The sequence below is a fragment of the Lagopus muta genome, chromosome 1 (genome assembly GCF_023343835.1).
Source record: "Lagopus muta isolate bLagMut1 chromosome 1, bLagMut1 primary, whole genome shotgun sequence".
Taxonomy (NCBI): Eukaryota; Metazoa; Chordata; class Aves; order Galliformes; family Phasianidae; genus Lagopus; species Lagopus muta.
The window spans coordinates 112,985,470-113,006,548 of record NC_064433.1 but is presented as its reverse complement, the minus strand read 5'-3'; positions in this window follow the sequence as shown (position 1 = coordinate 113,006,548).

Here is a 21,079-nt window from a genome sequence, read left to right as displayed (position 1 = left end):
CTGCTCCCGAAGGGGACAAAGCTGAATGTCATAGGCAGGGTGAACAGTGCAAACCTTGCAGCCTCCAAGATGCTAAATGAAGTTTTGAAGATCACATAGCTCTGACAGGTGAAAGTTAGGTATATCACTCACATCTTCCAGCTCCTTGGCCAGTGCTCTCTACTAGATTATATTTCCCAGCAGCAATCACACTCTCCTAATTAGACTTGTTTCCTTGGAAACCTGCAAGACAGAAGACCCAGTTAAAGTTTTGTTGAAACACTCTCTACAACTCCCTGAAAGGAAGTTGAAGCAAGGTGAGAGTTAGCTTTGTCTCTCACGTAACAGTGATAGAACAAGAGGCAATGGCCTCACATTGCTCCAGGAGAAGTTTGGGTTGGATATTAAAAAATTTCTTCTCCAAAAGAGAGTGGCAAAACACTGGAACAGGCTGCCCAGGGAGATGGTGGAGTCATTGTCCCTGGAGTGGAGACGTGGCTACTGAGGGATGTGGTTAGTGGGCATGGTGGGAATGGGATGGTGGAGGGACTACGGGATCTTAGAGGTCTTTTCTAACTGTAATGATTCTATGAAAACTGTAATGATTTCTATGGAAACCTCTAATGCTAGATCTGAGAAAGGCAACCATCATCTCACCAACCACTGTCTCAGTTTTTTTCTTCCCTTTCCTGTTTCCCCTTTTTAACTAACAAAACTGGCTCAGGAGATTCATATCTTTCTTTCTCAGAAAATTCAAGTGAAAAAAACCTATGCTTTTGCTATTTCTTCCTCTGAACAGATGGTATGGATGTAAGACCTATTCCATATGATTTGCCTTCTCTAATGATCCAGTTGCACCAAATATCCAAACATGAGTGTTCTATAAGCTGAAAGTAAATAAAATTCACAGACAAAGGGCAATTCGTCTCCCTCAACCACTCCCCACTTTTTAAGCTTATATAGTGTTTCTATGAATGCTGCAGACAAAACGTATGAAGAAAATCACTGCTGGCTTAAGGATATGGGATTGATTGGGCTATGTTTAGTCTGCAAGTCAGTGTACCATTATCTTCCTGTCAGCATTAAGGATAAGAAAATAGTTGAGTCACAAAGCCAGGACTCAACTGCTAAACCCCTTGAAACTCTCAGCAGACTGATTTCAAGATACTTGTTTGTGATACCACGGGCCAATATATGTTATTTGGAAAATCCTGGTTCACATTGTTAGAATGCACAAAATATCAATGTGTTTGGATTTAGGGTATCTTTTAAAGTCTACTCTATCAAAACATTCATAATGAAAACAACTAGTGTGAAAATAAAATGATTTTCTGCTGTTTATAGCAGATTTTGCATGAATAAACTGTTTTGCTTTTAAATGTTTACACACTGCAGCCTCTTCAGCCACTGCAAAGTGCTGAGTGTGAACATGCACAAAGCAGTTGCAAGATGCATCTGCTTATGATGCCAGAGAATGGGACATTTATTTTGGAACTTTGCAGAAGAAAAGAAGCTCTGATGGAAAAAAAGTTATACTATTCTTGTAGTCTTCTTGCTTTTCTCCTACCAGTTTTCAATAGGAATGAGGTCACTGTGTAACTTAACAGATTCTTACATGTGGATAGATTAATTTTGCAAATTCTGCATGTATTCCAGGCATGTTTTACTTTATAGTCCCTGAAGACAAACATATTCTCTTGGAGGTAAGTATTTGAGATTATTTTCAAAAAATGTATTCTCATGTTCATAGTACATGTCCTCAGATTAATTACCTGAAGTAAAAAGAAGAGCAGGGCAAAATGAACAAGTTATACCTAGTATTGCTATTAGGGGATGAACATTTAGAATAAACTTCCTAATGTAGCACAGGCATATAACCTATAGCATAAGGAGTTTTAGTAGCATCCCTTATACCACTGAATACATGGCAGAATTATTTATTATTTATTTATAATATAGCAAAATCCACAGATTAGATAGGAAAAACACAACTCCCTTTGCAGGGAGAGCCATCTTTCATTTTCATATTCCTTCAAAGATTACATTACAGAACCTGTGCATTTATTTTAGGCAAGCAACAGCAGTCCTCTAAGTAGCCCTGCCTATTCCCTTTGTAGGTCAATAATTATGAAAAAATATTTCCTTTTTGTCTATGCAAGATATCATTAAGCAAGGGAACTTGCACAGTTACCTACTTATCTTTCTCCTGATTTTCCTCTCATTCTCATCTTTGTAGACACACCATCATTGCAGCACAGCACTGCAGACTCAGCAGTATCTTCAAACAACCAGTCAAGTACTGAAAAGGTGGAATTCCATATGGGAAGGCTTTTTCACACTGACACTCCTAAAAAATGTAATAACCAAGAAAAGAACAGCTGAAGCAGCTAAATACTTTTTATTTTTGCTTAAGGAAGCACACATAGAACCACAGAATCCTTAGAATGGGAAGGGACATCTGAGAGCCATCTAGTCCAACTCCTCTGCAATGAACAGGGACACCACAGTTAGATCAGGTTGCCCAGGGCTTGATCCAGCCTCTCCTTGAAAGTCTCCAGAAACAGGGCATCAAATATCCAAGATTAATTCTGTTATCCTCTGTGTCCTCTCTTATCCTTCACGTGACACAGAGGTAAAATTCCCTTCCTTGATGGGACACATATATGCTGATGAGGATGCACACAAGCAAGAGGAGGTCTGCCCTCTGATAAGCTTTTCCAACACATTTGTTTTAACATGACAAATTCTGAGTATGAATAGACATTCTACCTTATATAGTTCAGTCTCCCAACAGAAGAATTGACCACGTACTTCAAAACATATCAGCATATGTGCACACAGTAACTCAGAATGGTATCACTACAATGTTAACCAGAAAAATAGACTATTATTGTGAAAAAACTTAGGTAGTGGCTCCCTGAAACACAGCAAAGCTGTTATTGAAGTAATTGTTATAATGTGAGCATGTATTAAATGCAGGATTGGAAGAGTACTTTGACGTGTATTTCCGCTTATTCTGCAGAGAGAAATGGATGAGCAGATTTTTTTTTTTTTTTTATTTTGTAGTCCAATGCACATTTATATTAGGGGGAAAAAAAAAAGAGAAAAAAAAAGAGAGAGACTGAAAAGGAATATATGGCAGAGGGGTAAATGACAGAGTTATGAAAAGTAAAGCCTGAAATAGACAGATAAGGAAAGAAACAGAGGAATGACAAGGCAAGAAAACAAAGAAGTGAGGAGAACAAAGAGGAAAGACTATTTCATGGCACCTTTTCTCTCAGGACATCACCTGGCTTAATTTCTTCTTAGGGAGGCTGGCTTGAAATAAAAATCAAAACCTCCTATGGATTCACACCATAAGAAATACAACAGAGATGTTATATTTGTTATCTTTCACCTCCTCTCCCAGTTTCCATTTACAACTTTGTACAACACTGATTAATGCGTATTGACAAATGTCCCTATAGGATAGGGAAGCCTCACCCTCAAGTCCCAGGGGAACACACAATGAGAATGAACAGCTTGCTATAGGTCAAACAGGACATTTGTGACAAAGCTGGAAATTGACCTACTTTGCTCTGTTTCACCCTGATGCTCTTAACAAAAAGATCAATCTTCCAGGGACATATCAGCTTAGTGATGTTGGCTACAGTGGTTGTAACATTCATAACATGTCTAGTCCAAGCTTGTAGCCTGCACTGGAAAAATATACAATCCTAGAATGTTGTTTTGTTAATGTCTGCATCTTCCTAAATCAAGCAACTATTTTCTGAAAATCTGTATCATCTAGAGTTAATATTTTCAAGCTCAGCATGCTTCTTAACAAGCAGTAAAGCCAAAGGGGGAGATGCGAATTTGGCAAACCGTCTAACAACCTTGTTCTACATGAAATGTTGGCCAAGAACAGTGGGATTCTGGCTAAGCTCCTTCAGTATGAGAGGGATAGAAATGAGTACCTGTCACAGGCCATGTCCAGGGCTTTGATTGGCTGGACAACAGTCTCATAATTGCTCTTCACGCTCACATTTCTTTAACTTATTAGATCTGTGGAAATGAGTCCATATCCTCAATAATGAGGTCTTCCTCTTTCTTGCAAGGCTGAATCAAAGGACGTCCTGATGAGATATTCTCTCTGGAACCCTCTTTAGGGTCTGAAAATTCAAACATCAAATGTTTGAAAACGTTTCCAGTGTTTTTCCAAACTCCTCAAAGCAAGAGGTTTTTTTTCCCCACTTTCTTAATGTCATCAAGATTTTTTTTATTCTCCCCAAATGGTGTCTTCTCTTCAAACAATTCTGCCCCTTCCTCTTTTATACTGTCTTGAGGAAAACATAGACAGTTTCTTGCCTTTCTGTTCCCATGTTTTACCCATAGGAAGGCGTAAAAGCACTGAATATCTTTTTTGCTCCAAACATGTGGCATTTTCTGCAAACAATTCCACTACTGCACAATGCATTTAACCACATTCTGGTTCAGAACCACTACTCCAGAGCAAATTGTGTGAAATATATGCAGGGACTGACATTGAAATATGTGTCTTTGGGATTCTGAAATACTGTCTACAGATATACTATAAATAGGTTTCTCTGTCTTACTCTGAATGAACAGTCTTGAATAGACAATTTCATTCTTCCAAGAAGGAGTTAATTGAAAATATGAAAGGTAGTTTTCAAGCATATTTCCTTAATTGACATTTTCCTTCAGAACTGTGACACTGCTGCATTTAGATTAAGGAAGTGATACTTACAATGAGTTATGTAGTAGTGAAGGAGTGAATGTGGAGTTAATTATCAGCATGTAGAAGACAAGTCATCTGAATGTGGGCATTTCTGTTTCCAGAAAGAGGATATAGCTGCCATGCAAAATTCTTCCCAAATTTTTATTAACCCTTACTCTTCATAGTAGTAAATAGCAATACTCAACCTTATCACAAATCATTCTAATGCTTTTCTGTTATAAATTACTTGATTTATATTACTTGGCAAATTATATTTATATTACTTGGCAGAGCTCAAACATACACTGCAGTTAAGCAGTTAGAACATAAAAGAGCAACTTTCATAGTTCATTATGGGCAGGCTGATATTTCTGCTTGTCTGTTTCTAAAAAGTGGTGTTTCAGGGAGAAAAGCCTCAGGACAGGTGAAGGTTGGAGGAAAACTAAATCTAAACCAGCCAGTGAATCCCACTTTTAGGTCTCTATAAGCTTCTCCCTGTAATTCACAGCAAAATTCAATGACATAGGCTTACAGTCAACCTACTAATACAACCAGTCAGCACTTCGTTAGCAGACTTCTGCTTCTGTCCTAAGAATGTCTCTAGCTATGACTTATCTCATTTAGGAATAATATGATCTGTTGTTTTAGTCTACACTTAAGAACAACTGCAATAGAAGAAATAAAAACAGGCAAAAAAACAAATTTACACTGAGATCACTCTAGCAACAGAAGTCTATTTCCAGATATCCAGAGCCAAACAGCAATTGGTACTTCTGGAGGTAGGATCTTGTCCCATTGAATACTGGCATTCCATCAAGCAGCAGAACAGAGCTTCAGTAGATGCTCCCTGGGAATAGCAACCTTGTCTCGTTCTGCATTTATGAATTCCTGCTCTTCACCAAAGAGGAATTCTACCACCCTAAAAACCTTTTGTCACCTTAAAGTCTAGAAATGTTATACATACATTCTTGGCTTTCTTTTTTTTTTTTTTTTTTTCACTTCATCAAACATAAAAGAAAAATCAAGTTCTTGAAGCTGAGCCAGATTATTTTCATTTCTTACCCTAACATTAACCCCTAACAAAGTCAAAATAAATCTCCCTCAGGAAATAATTTTGGCATATAACTGAGCAGCTTAGCTAATCTTTTCCTCCTAATATGGATGTAATTATGGGCAATACAATAAGTATGTTCTTATTACCATCACTGTGATAGAACTGCTTGCATTTTAACAGTAAGCTGCTCAGAAGCAGATTTTCGTTTGTATCACAGGTGCACTGGGTGTCATCCTGCTTAAAGCACGTGACCATTCAAATAATTTCTAATGCTGTTTCTTGACTCAGAAGCATTTAAGAAAACATTGCATCAAAACTTCTACCTGCTGGTGTGTGAAAATTCTAAGGATAGAAAAACTAGAAAGGAAGGAATTTCATGGTCCCTCCTCTTTCCCTCCAGCTAAGTGCTTTCCCTGTGGGTGTGTGTTCATGGAGCTGTGCAGTTACAGAAAACAACCCAGGCAGAGTTTACATTAATCACCTCTTAGTCCAAGCTGAAATTAGACTGATGGAAAACTTTGGCAATAGCTTTGTTTCTGCCTATCCTCTTAGTATTTGTAGGCATATGGGGCTAAAAATAATTTTATTGCATGGTTTTATTATGCGTCATCTCTTCTCCATAAAGCTAGGTATGTTTCCTCTGCTGTGCAGTGTCTTCCCCATGAAAGACTGTCCTGGTGTTTTTGAACATATAGGTGCTGGGCTAAAGAATAAGGAAGCTGCGGACACGTTTACAGATTTTTAACTACACTGTTTCTGTCTAAGAAGTCAAAAATTTAAGAAAGTTTACCATTTTAATATATAACATTTCAAATTATCATTTCAACAGGAGAACTTTGCACCACACACACACACACAAAACAAAAACAAAACCAACCAAACAAAAAACCTTCTGATGTTTTGGGCTCAATTCTTGTCAGATAAGCAAGACCTTCACTAAGCAGCCTTATTACTCACATGGTTACATTGCCTCTGCCAAACAAGATGCCCCCTCCAGTTGACAGGGCCATCACAGCAGGTGAAAAGCTGGACTTAGAAGAGCTAAGTGATTATTCATACTATTGGCAATCCCACAAGGGAGCCAACCACAGAGGAAAATGAACAGTGCATGTTGTTTGGATCACCACTTATAGCCCTCAATCAACTCCTGTAGCTGGCATTCTTAATCGCAATTAGTGAATGACCCTTGTGGCCAGAGTATTTTAAACTGGGTTTAAAAGACAGCCTTGCTTAATTCTCAGTGTTCTCACTACTTGGCAGCTAAAAAGGCTTTGGAGAAAAGAATTTAGACCAGCTGTGGCTGCATTATGTCATGAACTGCAATGGTCCCCATCTGTCCGATAATGAACCACAAAAACAGCTGGAGCTTTTCCATCCTCTCCCCTGCAGTACAGTTCCTCTTTGCACTTCAGTCTGAGCACAGTGGCTGGTGGGATCTCCTGAATATTTTTCCACAGGCTGCAGGATCTCAAAACAAAGATACAGGTCTTTTCTACAGCTGCGTTACTGGATCTGAAGGAACATTTTCTTGCTCATACAGAAGTGAGCACAAAAAAACACAGTTTCCTCCCCTTTTTCCAATTCATGGAAGTGTGAGAAATGCTCATGGCCAATAGTCCTGTGAGAGGTAAATTGTGTTTTTGCAGTGGAAATTTCCAGTATTTCTGTATGTAGCATAGGATAAGATGCCTTTCACAAAGAAAGCTCCTGATCAGAGTAAAGTTGAAACTTTAAAAAACTGGGGCTTTCTGACCTGGGTAGAATTGGCATAGGCACTAGGTAAGGTTATTGTATAGGGTAGAGAAGAGTCTGTTACAGGACAGAAAGAGTGTGCTAATTTTTGAGAATATTGTCTTCCTGTCCCCATAAAAAGTACAGAACATACCTAAAAGCAATGGGTTGGTAACAGACATTGTATGGAAATATAAGGTAGCAACAGCGTTGGAAGATTGTGACCTTGAAACACTCAACCAATGAGTGCCAAGAAAGGCTTTACCTGCTTCAGACCAAGGGTATATGACGGAATGGATTTCACTGACTAGTTGTGCAATTTCTCCCTTGTCAGTAGCAGGTGTGTGCCCATTATTGCAATAATGAATAAACTGCTTTTCACAGCGATCTTTGCCTGATTAGACATTTTCGATCTTGAGCATCTTTCTCACAGTCCAGACAGAGGTGGAATTTGCTATGAATTACAACTCATTTCATGCCTTTGCAAGAATAGGCATAACCAATCAGAGACACAACAGTATATTTCCTGCATCCCAGTGTGAATTCCCCTCTCTGTTTTCTCATTGGTCATGCACTCCAGGGTTTACAGCCTATCTGATGCTTCTGATTCCCTTAGATCCCTGGATGTCTCTACTCCCTCTCACCCCCTCAATTTATTGCTTAATTAACCCCTCTTCTCCTTTTCTTCTTGTTCAGTTTTTACCTATTATGATATGCTGGAATAACCTCTCATAATTAATCATCCCATCTGGCTGTCATTCAAACCACAGAACTGGTTTGTACCAGTACATCCCCTGATGATACTCAAAAATACAGATCTTCTCTTCTGCAAGAAGAAATTAATTGTGTATCAGAGTTCCATAGCACCATTTTGGCATCATAATCTTATTGTTATGCAAAAACATTTATTTCCCCACAGAAGGATTGGACCAAAAGGACATCAGCAGATCGTCATATTCAAGACCCTCTTGGGCAAACTAATTACTCCCCTTCAACAGTTAATGAAGTATCATCTTGAAAGTAGTTTTGTTACCCTTCCAGTCTTAATAGCTGTTCTGAGACTAAACTATTGACTAAAAAAATATTTTGGCCATTGTAGTTGGCTGATGCTTATATGGACAAATTAATTCATTCATTTTATATAACATGCAAAAATCATAGAGTGACAGAATAGTTTGAGTTGCAAGGGCCCTTGAAGCCCACCCACCATGGGCAGGGCTGCCCCACCAGCTCAGGCTGCTCAGGGCCCCCTCCAACCTGGCCTTGAGTGATTGCGGAGATGGGGCATTCTATAGTCCACTGCCTCACCACCATATGAGTAAAGAATTTCTGCCTAACATCTCACCTAAATCTCCCCTCTTTCAGTTTAAAACCATTCCCCCTTGTCCTATAATTATCAGACTATGTAAAATTCACTTTCCCTCATGATTATAAGCTCCCTTCATTTACTGCAAGTATCCAATGAGGTCTTCCTGGAGCCTTCTCTTCACCAGATTGAACAAGCTCAGCTTCCTCTACCAGTCTTTGTAGGAGAAGTACTCCAGCCTTATCATCATCTTCATGGCCCAGTAACTCCACATCTTCCTTCTACATAGTCCCATCTATTTCTTCCCTGTTCATCTATGCATATTTGCTCCACTATTAGTTCTTAGTATTTAACTTACATATATGTATTAGCAGATGTTGATTTGAATCTCCTCATTTAGACTGATGAACATTATGTGAACTTGCAAGAAAAGGACACCCCCCTGCCTTGCTGTCCAAGATGAGAGCTGGTAAATCAGCAGGCTAGGAAAAGCCATCAGGATGGGGAAGGCTGCTGGCCCAGACATTCAGCTAACTGAACTGGAAGTGAGAAACTGCTGGGTATGACATGAAGAATCACTGGATGTGACAGGTAATGATGACAGGAGCTGACAGGAGGTGCAGACAGCACCATGAGGAATGGCTGAATTTCACAGGTGGTAAGGGGGAAGTGATATGTAAGACAGACAGACCTCACAGGTAACTGAAAACAAGGTTCAGGACCTTTTGGGGAACAGGCTTTGGCAAGACTAGCAGTGCCTCAGTAACTGCACTAGAAGTAGCAGTTAGTACTGAGATTACCTCTGTCAGAAATGGGGCCAGGAACACTCAGTGGGCTATGGATTAGGAAAACTGGGACCAACTGTGGAAAAGTACTGAGGGATGATTTGTTCATCTGGCAGAGAACTGGAGAGGAAAAAGAGTGGCATAAGGGTGGTGAAAGGGAGTGTAAAGAGGTGGAAAATAGTGTAACAGTAATATTTAAACAGTGAAGCACTCAAAATAGTCACTTGTGCTGTTATAAGTAATACTGTAAAAATACATGTATTTGCATAAACTTGGTTAAGCTTTTTGTCCCTGATTCAGCAAAGAGTTTAAACATTTGCCCTATTTAAAAGCATAGAGAAAATCTGACCAAAAATCACTCTTACTAAGTAAACTAGAGATTTATCTGGAAAACTCTCTGTGGGGAGAAACAACCTTGCAATATTAATACATAAGCAGACAAAAGGGAAAGGATTCCTCTCCAGCCCCATAAAGCTGTTCCTATATATTTGGTAAATCAATCGATAGATACCGCTGTGCTGGCTTCCTCTGGTCCAGGGAATTAGAGCTAATTTCTGTACAGTGGCACAGTTTCTACAGGCAGGCAGACAAAGCCTGACTTCATTCCAGAACATAACACAAAGCATTGCACTGGACAGCCTATTGGGAGGTGAAGGCTTCAGTCACCTCAGAAAAAGGAACTGAGCTCAGTCTGTAATAAGAGAGCTGAGTACTGAGTTACTAAATGAGAAAGAGACACTATCACAATCTCACCATTTTATATGAGAAAACAAGGGCTGGAATTGCACTTTCTGCCAGACAGATCTTGTTGAAGGCTTTCAGGCATACTCTGAGAATTAATCCTGAATTTATTTTTTTCTAGGACTTTATGATTCTTCTGACCTCATTTGGACTAAGGGTTGAGTCTACGTGGCACTATAGTTTGGATCATGATTGCACTTTTGAACTGGATCTCAGTACTGTCACCACTCGCTAATCTTTAGTACACTTCATAGAGAGGCCTGAGGAACACAAAGTGGATTCTTTTCAGTTAACATTAAACTGGAAGAAATGAATCAAGAGCATGATTGCACTTTTGAACTGGATCTCAGTACTGTCACCACTCGCTAATCTTTAGTACACTTCATAGAGAGGCCTGAGGAACACAAAGTGGATTCTTTTCAGTTAACATTAAACTGGAAGAAATGAATCAAGAGGGAATTGGAAAGGTTGCAGTTTGTCTTTAGTGTCATTTAAACCTCACTGCCCAAAAGCCGCATGTAAGCTATGCAAGTCTTTCCATGCCCCTTTTTGACTCTCAGTCCGCAAGATTTCTTATGTGAGTCTACTAGCTAGGTAAAGGATGTTCTTTCAATGTAGTGGCTTCCTCTGTGTACCTCCTCCTTCTTTTCCAATTCCAGTGCACTGGTTCAAAAAGCAATAGTGCAAACCTTTGAAGTCTCAAGATACTTGAGATGATAACACTCAAAATATTTTAGAGCACAGTATCAAAGAGATTACAGAGGATATAGGAGAGCATAAATGTAAAGCAGCAGAATTCTTCCTATTTTCCTGTAAAAATAAATTGATTTTACGAATCAGCATAAAAAGTGAGGTTTGCAGAATGACAATGCTCTAAAATGTTATGTATTATCATTGAGAGCAAAGATTCTTACAGTTTTGTCATATTGTTTTCTCTGTCTTTATGGAACAAAATAAATACATGAGACTTCTTAATGGAAAACTTTTTCAATGACAATTGAAAGGGAATCTTTCATCAGAAACAAGCTACAGTTCTGCATTGACTATTACTCTAAAGATATGAACAGAGTCAATTTGCTAGTTTTAATTTTCTTCATCTTCTATTTTAAACTCACAGAGGAAACATTGCACCCTATTCAGTAGACCTTGCTTTGCCTGAACCCCCTATCAAAACAAACATGCAGTAATATATTTTATTTATTTATTAAGTTTTCTGTTCCTTTAGCTAGGTTAAGATCAGTCATTGGTTCTTCCTGGATGAAATCAGAGCTTTTTTTTTTTTTCAGGAGGTGGGGAAAGGAGGAGGAGAACTGAACTGATAATCTGTGAGGAGACCCTTATACACAACTGTAACATGATAATGACTTGTTCTGCTCACTCTTTGAGATGAACAGGAGTTGTATGTGGTAAGGGCAGAACAAAGTTCAAGTTAATACAAATCCTGTCACCATCACGGCTTTGAGCAAGGTGTTATGCAGCTAGATAGTCTTTGGTCAGAATGTGGAAGAACAGGGCATGATATGTCAGTCTGCAAAGAGCTCATATTAACATACTCTACATATTATAATTAGGCATGCTTTGACATCAGCCACAACTATGAATTTGTTTCCAAAAAAGGAAGAGAAACAAATATTACTAATAGCACCAGGAGTTTAGAAAATGTAGGAAGTGACAAAAATAAAGGTGATCTTGAGATGTCATGCAACCTGTTTTGCATAAATGCAGGACATGGTCATTTCATTAAGAAGCACCCATCAGCTCTCAGGTGAAAAATGCCATCAGCGCTAACATCACTTGGTGCTTTCACTGCCAAGGATCTGATGATGGCACCTTGCCAGGTTAGGTGCAGCTTCATTGCATACAAGGACAGAACAACTGAGCTTCTGCCTGTGGGAGTTCACAATTTTAGATGCTGATTTTTCCAGTATTTCTTCCAGGCCAGATGCTGGACTATCTGTTGAAGGTTGTATGTCACAGGACAAGGAAAAAGGCTCTTGACACAACCGAGCCCTGCCTGAAAGCCTTCTTTTTCCAGTTTTGAGTTCTACAGGAGAATACTCGCCACCTACGGGATTCTCAGATACTGGAATTCCCAAATACATAAGCACTGAATACACTGAGATAAATCCCAATGTGTGTATACAGTGAGATCATAAAGTTAATCCTTGCCACTTCCAGTAATGCTGCCTGATATTGGGCTTCCTGCTCATGTACAGATTAACTATGTGGCATATACTCAAGGGATCCAACTGGTGCCAGACTCATTTTACACGCACTGCAGCATGCCGGGTCATATCTTTTTCAGTCAGAAATGTGAAGTAGAAACATGGGAGTCATACAAAGAGCTTGCAAATTAAGCATCAGACAGTGTATAACAGATGGAGATGGACAGATGGGGAGCTACAGTATAGGTGGTTGTCCTTGCACACCAACAGTTCTTACTAAGTGGGCTCTTAGAGAATGTTTGAGTGATGGTGACAATGACATGAAGCCTTTTTGCAGTGCTCCTCTACTGTATAATCCAGCTTGGAAAATCAGAGCTCCAGTGGAGAACACAGTCATTCAGTGGACAAAGAAGACAAACAGAGTAGCTAGAAGAGCCAAAATATGAAAGCAAACCTTTACAAAGAAACCACCAATCATGACCAATTGGGAAGCAAGAACAATGTACTTTGTGCAAATTCAAAGCAGATAAATACTTTAAAACACAAAACTGTTTAGTAGGTAGTTCTCCCTTAACTGACCAGTACTGATTGCTGTGCGCAGAAAGCATGTAATTATCTGGATTAACCCATGATACCCGTGATTGGAATGAAGGTGGCCAGTACGTTTCCTCTTGATACATCTGGCAGCTGAAAGGTATCGGTTTTGAAACATGAGATTTTTTCTTGATAAGATAAAGAGAAGAAGATTATAAATGGACTGAAAGCAATTTTTATGTATCTTAAACCACAAAGGTTTTTTTTTGCTTGGTATTTTTTTGTTGTTTTGCGTTTTCCTTGAGTAGAAATGCTGTCCTCAGCAAAGCATTTTGACTGGGGCCTATGAAGTATTTATTAATCCTTTGTGTTAGAAGCAGGAAAAGGTGAGACAAACTGACCAATAAACTTGCTAATCTGGAATAGAACCCCATATATAATTATAACAGTTGTCTGCTGCTTGAGACAACAGTGATTTCTTGCCTCTGTTTGTTCTTACAATATTAGATGCTTTAAAAAGCATCTGATTGATCATAGTGTCACATTTTAAATCCAGCTCTTTGCAGCAGAGATTGGCAAGAGAAGGAGAGTGGTTTTGTAACCTAACACATTACTTCACATTCCTCATGCACGTCCCACGATGCAACGAGTCATCAGTTCCTAGAATTTAAATGGAGAAGGCTGTGAGTCCTTCAGAGTGGGGGTTTTCTCTCTGCATCTGCATATAGCAGGTGGTGGTATCTTCAGCACTTGCAAAAGTAATAACATGAGCTTTGCTATCCAAGATCAGCTCATTTCACTCTGCAAATATAAGATAGGGATTGGAAAATCTTCTGGCCTTCTGTAGTATCTAACAAAGCTATTCTGATTTGGACACTGAAGATACAATTTTTTTAGGAAACTGCCTGAGCAATTGAGGGAACCCAGCACAGTTATTCTGAAATTAACACAGTGTTTTTAAAAATACTGATTAAGATTTGTTCTTTCAACATGTAAGATGCCACTCCTGGGAAAAGGCTAAAAATGAGCCAGATAGGCTTCCATCAGCCTGGGAAGCAGCAGGACTTGGTGAATCGTTTTACCCAGCCAGAGATGACAGAGAGAAGTATGATGGTCTTGTCAGGGTTTCTAACAACTAGGTCTGTTAAATTAATAATTGTGCATGCCTTTGTGTTGGATTGATTCACAACTCTATTGCTATCATTCTATGCTGATATAACTACACAGAAAATCAATCAGCTAGATGGGTGCTAGTATAAAACTGGCATGATGCAGTGGGGAATCAGACCTGCAGTTATAAGACTGTGCCTGTAGGATATTATCACTGGATTAGGGACATTTTGAAGGAATTAATCACTGAAAATCAAAACAGATGTGATTATGTTCAGATTTTCCTGCTAACAGTACTATAAATGAACTGCATATTACCTAATCACTCATCAACATATTTTTAAAAAGAGGTAATTTAGTTTTAAATTTAAGCAAAACAAATGTATGAATATTGCTTGCTTCATACGGTCAAAAATACCTGGTGTTTTCTCACACTAAAAGGCAATGTCTTGCATCAAATTCACAGCTAAGATCAAGATTTTCCTTAGCATTTTAGGGTAAGAAATACTTCAGGAGGAGGTCTAATAGTGATTCAAGCGAGATAATATGTTACAAATGTATTGTTTCTGGGATGGCACCTACTTTGTATTACTGAGCTGAAAGCTGATGGTATTTTCCATCTTACCTATTCTGTCTATTTGTCTCTCCTCAGCACTGTGCACTGATCACCACCAGAATTTGATGTGCGCAACTTTCATGTGTCAGAACTAGAAACAGTGCCAGGATTTAGTTCAAATTCTATCATTAACAATAGTGGTTTGCTATATTATCTACACAAAGGTGTTTTTGCTTTGCAGTATTGGAAGGTCTCAGGTGTGTGGTTTCCCTTTTTACTGGGAACTCCCAACTTAGAGCCCAAGTCTGAATCTTAGCACCCCTCTTGTACAGTGGCTGTTATTTATTTAAGGCTCACAGTCCAAGTCCAGCCCAGCTTGCTTCCCAAACTGATGTAAAACAGAGTTCAACCAGAAGCTTTTCAAAACCGGAACTAAAGTTTCACCTTCCTATTACTTGGACAATCCCTTTTCAGCTCCATTAGCTACACTGAGTTATGAACTTTGAACGTGCTTCTGTCATTAACTCCTTATGAGTGCTCATAGTTACTATTTCAGCTGTTCAACTTAAACTAAGTGTCGTGGAGTTATCTAAATCTATCTGTGTCTGTGACGGGGAAATAGCAGGCCCACATGCACACCAGCCCCAAAAAGGGGAAAAGGGGAGGGATAGGGAGATGGGAGCTGGGCCTAAAAACAGAGCAGCAGCAACAATCTGAGGAGGAAAGTTGACTTACTAAATATGTGTCAGAATGAGAGATAATACAATATATATTTGGAATTAAGGCTAATAAATCAAATAAAATGAGAGAGAGAGAGTGTCTGCAACTGAAGGTCTTACTCTGAATTGAAGGTGAAATGGCTGGGGAGCACACCGACACACTGCCAGGCAGCGAGAGAGATTGAGAAAGAGTCCAGTGACTTGCCAGCAGCTTTATCATCTCCTGTGAACACAAAATCCTCTGGGAAATGTAGTTCTTCTCTTCTGAGAGCCAGGTATTCAGAAAATCGGCAGTCCATGGATGTGGAACATTAACTCCTTAACTTTCAGTGCTTTACATGATGTTATGATGTGAAATACTGATAACAAAAATCATAAAACTATGATACTAAGTGACAAAGTGGAATACAATTTTTTTTTTTTTAATTTAAATTTTTTGCTATAAAGAATGAATTCCCAGCTTTGGGTTTGGAACTGAGCTTAAGAATCCATTTCACTGAAGTCTGCAATACCAGAACTAGGGAAAACTCAATTAAACTAGTAGAAGTTTTGTTTAAAACACCAGATTAAATACTTTTTTTTAATTTTATTTTTTTCTTTTTTCCCATAGAAAAGGCTGATTTCCTAGAACATACTGCCACAGGGCATTGTGGAGGCAGATAGTTTTATCAGCAGGTTCAGAAAAGGATTAGACAAATTCATGGACAGCAGGTCAATAAGACAACAGAAAAAAAGATTAAGTAGAGCTACATTCTCAAATGTTGCTATTACAGCAATTGCGGATGCTAGGAAGGAATGAGGGGAAAAAAAGCTCCTTCCATTGCCATTTGTTGCAGGTGTCTAACTCCTGGGTTAGACCGAATGCTGGTTTGACTCAGAAGGATATTTTGTATATTTTACATTATATGGATTCTTTCACCACTTTCCTTTCCAACACTAACATGCATAACGTGAGTTTTAGACTTATGACTGCACCCCCTGGGAGACATTGGAAGTCTATATTGGCCTTGAGTACAGAGGATCTCAGCACTGTCTGACATTCTTTGTTTCCTCACACTTCAGCCTATGCACTATTACAAGCTGGATTCTTGATTTTTCATTCCATGAGTATGATATCCATGCTGACAGTCATATAGCTCAGAGGTGGTGTTTCCCTTCCATTTGATCTTTTGTACAAATACATTCTCACCCTATCTGTAAGTGATTTTAAAAGATTTCTTATTCCTGTTCATTCCATTTCATAGCTTGTCCTGTATGATGTTCATTCAGCTCTAGAATGCTGATACACATAGAAAGTACTTTAGAAATCAATAGCTGATAGTAAATGCAGAAACTGGCTAAGTCATTTGTGAAACATCATCTGAGCCCTGGCATAGGAAGACAGGGCTTTAGTCAACCATAGCCTTTTACTGTTGATTGCGTGGAGATCAGATTAAGTGTGCTGTAAGATGTGCTACATTACAAAACAGTTCCAGGCTGCTGGGAAAAGGAGAGTCCATAAGCACTTCACATGGAAATTCTGGCTAGGAGTTTGGCGGATGGCATGCCTGCGTACAGAAACTGGTCTTGAAGACTTCTCAAGTAATTTTCTAACACTGCTAATTAATGTGACATTTCACTTCTTTTAAATCTGGCTTGATGTGCTAGGAATTTCTTGCTTGCTTGAAATGCTGCATTTCATTCTTGAAGGCTCTAATGATTTTAGTTCCTTCCCCCTTTTGCCCTTTTCTTCCACCTCTTTGAATAGACATGGGAGGAGCTCTTGCATATTAATCTTGTTAAGTGTGCTGGAGCTGGTAGTCTAAAATCTAAACTGCTTGATTTACCTGCCAGAGGTAAGTTTCCTCCTTATTTAACCTCTCTCTGGAGACTGATGAACTTCTCTGAAAACACAACAAGGTCACACTTTTGCATAATAGTAAAAGTAAATTAAATGTGACCTTTTGCTGATCTAGTTCATGACTTCTTGTAATTCTTAAATCCAGGGCTGGGAGAGGTTGAGGAAGGCAGATAATTTCCTAGATAAGTGGTGTTGTTTTTTTTAAATTATTATTTTATATTTTTTTCACTTGACAAGTTTTTTTTTTTAAACGACAAAGTCATTCAGTCTTTCCTCAGTGGCATATATGCTTAGATGCCATGTCACCTATTAGCTGTGGACTCATGGCACTAGGCTGCAGCTGTATTAGCACCTAAAATTAGAATGCTAAACCACTGACTCTTTTTATGAAAAATCACTCAAAAAAAATCTCCCAAACTCAACAACCAATTGACTCTTCAACTCTGCCCATTAGCTATTAAATGCTGATGCTCTCTTCTAAAGCATTCTTCAGAGCCTGAATTTCCTCTAGATAACTGAAAATTTTCTTGCAAAAATTCATAGTTGTGAATAATATTCCTTAGTTAACAAGGAAGAAAATTCTGCACATGGGAATTCATTAAAATAAATTCAGGTGAACTATTTTGTATACTTGGCCAAGCTACCAGCTCACCATTTGTCACTTCAGTCAGTCTGCCCAGCACTGCACTCTCTTTGTAAAAGTTCCAAAGGTTGCAGGCAAAGGGACAAGTGAGACTTTATTGTGTTGACAGCTCATAGGCACAGCTATTATGTGTCTCTTTCAGATTGTTAATAGGAAATATAATCTGAAATTGACCATGTTTTTACTGTAAGTGCCTTTAGCCTTGCTTCAAGATATTTAACATGAGCAATTATCTGATAATAGTATGTGCTTTTAAAAGAGTGTATTGCTTAAGGAGTATCTCACTGCAAGAATCTCCAATGTGTGCCAGCATTTTCTATTCAGAAGGTTCTGTGAAGTACAGCTTCTTGTATTGCAGATCATATTTGTCAGATTGCTGGGAATTTACATCCAGGAATTAAAGGAGACCCACCAACACATGGTATTTCATTGCAGTAAGAACCACTCGTCTCTATTTTATATTATTTCCCAAATTTTCTTAGTGTAGCAAATTTTACCATTTTGGAAGATATGCTGTGCTGAAGATTCAGATGAGATAAAAATTCATATAAAAACAGAGAAGGAAATGCATGAAAACACAAAATATTTGCACCTTATCTTAGGTACAATTTGTATGTTTCTCTAGAGTCAGAAACGTACAGTGTCAACTATGTGCTCCCAGTGGGCTCAGGTATTTCATACACAGGAATTATCAGCATGCTGCTTGATAAGTTTGCTTTGGGACTGGTATTTATGTATCTGGATAAAGATAATATCCATAACTAAAGAAGAAATAATAATCTGTTTTCGATATTATCATTTCTTTTCACCAGCCCCTACCAAATAAATGTAAATCATGTTGCTGACAGTAACTGGGACACATCAGGCTGACAGAAACTATTATTATTTTTAAAACATTATACATATGCAGAAAATAGCTTATATTACCTATAGAATGGGTAATACTTAGTGGTTGTAGGTGAGATGATGTGTGGCAATGGTAAGTGCACTTAGGCAGTTGATGGAAATCTGAATGTCTGCAAAGCTGAAGAGAGTGGTGCAAACCCAGGCTTCTGTTAAAATACCTGTACTCCTCATGGGATATAATGAAAGTTTAAATCAAAAGCCTGAAGAATGTCATTCTAAGATAGAAAATAAAAACAGAATCTGCTGGAATTTCATATTACCAAATGGAGATTCTAGATTTCTTAGATTTACATATGATTATGCCTGAAATCCTCTACTCTAAGGAAAAACATAGTATACGATGTCTCTGCAGACTTCGCTTGGGATAAGCTGCAAGTCAGAGCTGTTCCATCACACTTTTCTGTCAGGCATCAAGATGCCTGGCAGGCAAAAGGAGAAATGCTTGGCCCTCTTGAATTCTTTGGTGGCAGCCTTGAGCACCAAATTTGAGTTTTATTTAACTGTGGCTTTTTTTCCATAACATTTCTCCTCCGAGCATAGCAGTTTTTCTGGCTCTTGCCAGAACATGTCTGATGTAGTTTAACATAACCCCAAGAACTTCTCTTTCCCATTTTAAAAGGTCATCATATACCATTGCAGAAACATTCACATCTCCTAATTTGATGATTTTTTAAGCAATCATTTATTCAACCTTCTGGGCTATGACAACAATAGTTCATATAGCCTTCAACAAAGAACTAATTCCCAGTTTGCTAACCACACGGGCACTAGGATGCGGAATTTGACTGCAGAATGGCCAGAATCTGCATGAATAACAAAAATATTGAGTAGAAGAAATGTCGATCCTGCCTGGCAGATGAAGAACTAAGGGCAGATAACAGTTCACACAGAAAGCCTATGACAAAACTAATAATTTGAAGAGGACTTTCTGAATCCCAGTGAAGTGCCTTAAAGAAAATTGCTGCCTTCTTCCAAAATGCTAATGCTTCTTTTCAGTTTTGTCTTAGGATTCTATATCAGAAATGTGAAACAACTTTCACATACTTATACTGAAAGTAAATTTACAACACAGAGACTTCAAATTTTTAACATCATTACTACATTTTTGTTGTTTGCTTTGACACATTTTTAATTAAACAGCCTAACTATGCCACTAGTCAATTTATCACTTTTTAATGCTCCTTCCAGTGATTCTCGACTCGTGCTGTGTGCTAAAGGGTGTGCAAAAGGGATATTACACAACACAAGATACAGACCCAGCAACGAGCCATGGTGGTTGACTGTACCAGGTATCTCAAAGGAAATGGTAAAAGAGGAATATTGCAATGTATTGTTTCAATTGTATTTACAACATCAGGAGCTGCAGCAGAAGAGGAATTGCAGTCATTACCTTCGAACCTAACAGCCCATGAAGCCAAGTGCCAAGGTTAAACACACTGTCTAAACAAAGGGGCTTTACTGTCTATTACATCAGATTTGCTCAGAGAGTTGGAATATAGTATATGTGGATTATGTATTCATCAGAAAGCAGTTTCTAGCAAAGCACAGAGTGTATAGTTCCCAGTGCAACCCATAGGGATACACATCTCGTTTGCCTTTTGGGGACAATTTAAACGTCTACTGAAACATACACACATGCACTGGGGAGACTAAATTATTCCAATTCATTTTACATATCCCACCAACTGCAATTCCATTCGTTTAAGAGTTGGACAGGCTCTCAAGATCTAAAATGAGCTTCAGTTTATAGATCAAGGTCTTCTTCTAAACTTATTTTTAGAAAAGGACAGAAAAGAATTTTTTTTTTTTTTAAGGAAAAAGTGAAGTACAAGGAAGGATTAATGTTAAAGTAAGCAAAAATGCTATCAACAACAACTTTACTCACATAAGTTATAATTTGTATGGAATACTAGAAAATTGTCACATGCCTGTAATATTCACATTGGATAAAAAATCAAGATACTGCACAAACACTCATAGACAGCTCCTCTCTGTAGCATTTATGAGTTTGTTTTGTTTATTTGTTTATTTGTTTATTTCTCTCCAATCTTACTCTAAAGTTGCAGAGCCAGCCTCCCATTTGTCTGATATTGTGTCCTTGATGGAACTACTCACGGTAAAGTACTTTTAATTCAACTTATCTTTGAAGATGAAGGCAAACTCAGGTAACAGAGTTAAATGCAGCCTGCTATAGAGTCAGGGAAATGCTTATGTCCTTGGTTCGTCTGTGAGCTCAGTGTTACCTGGCTGGCATAGTCCCTCTGCACAAGCCTGAATTTCAGCCTCAGAGAAA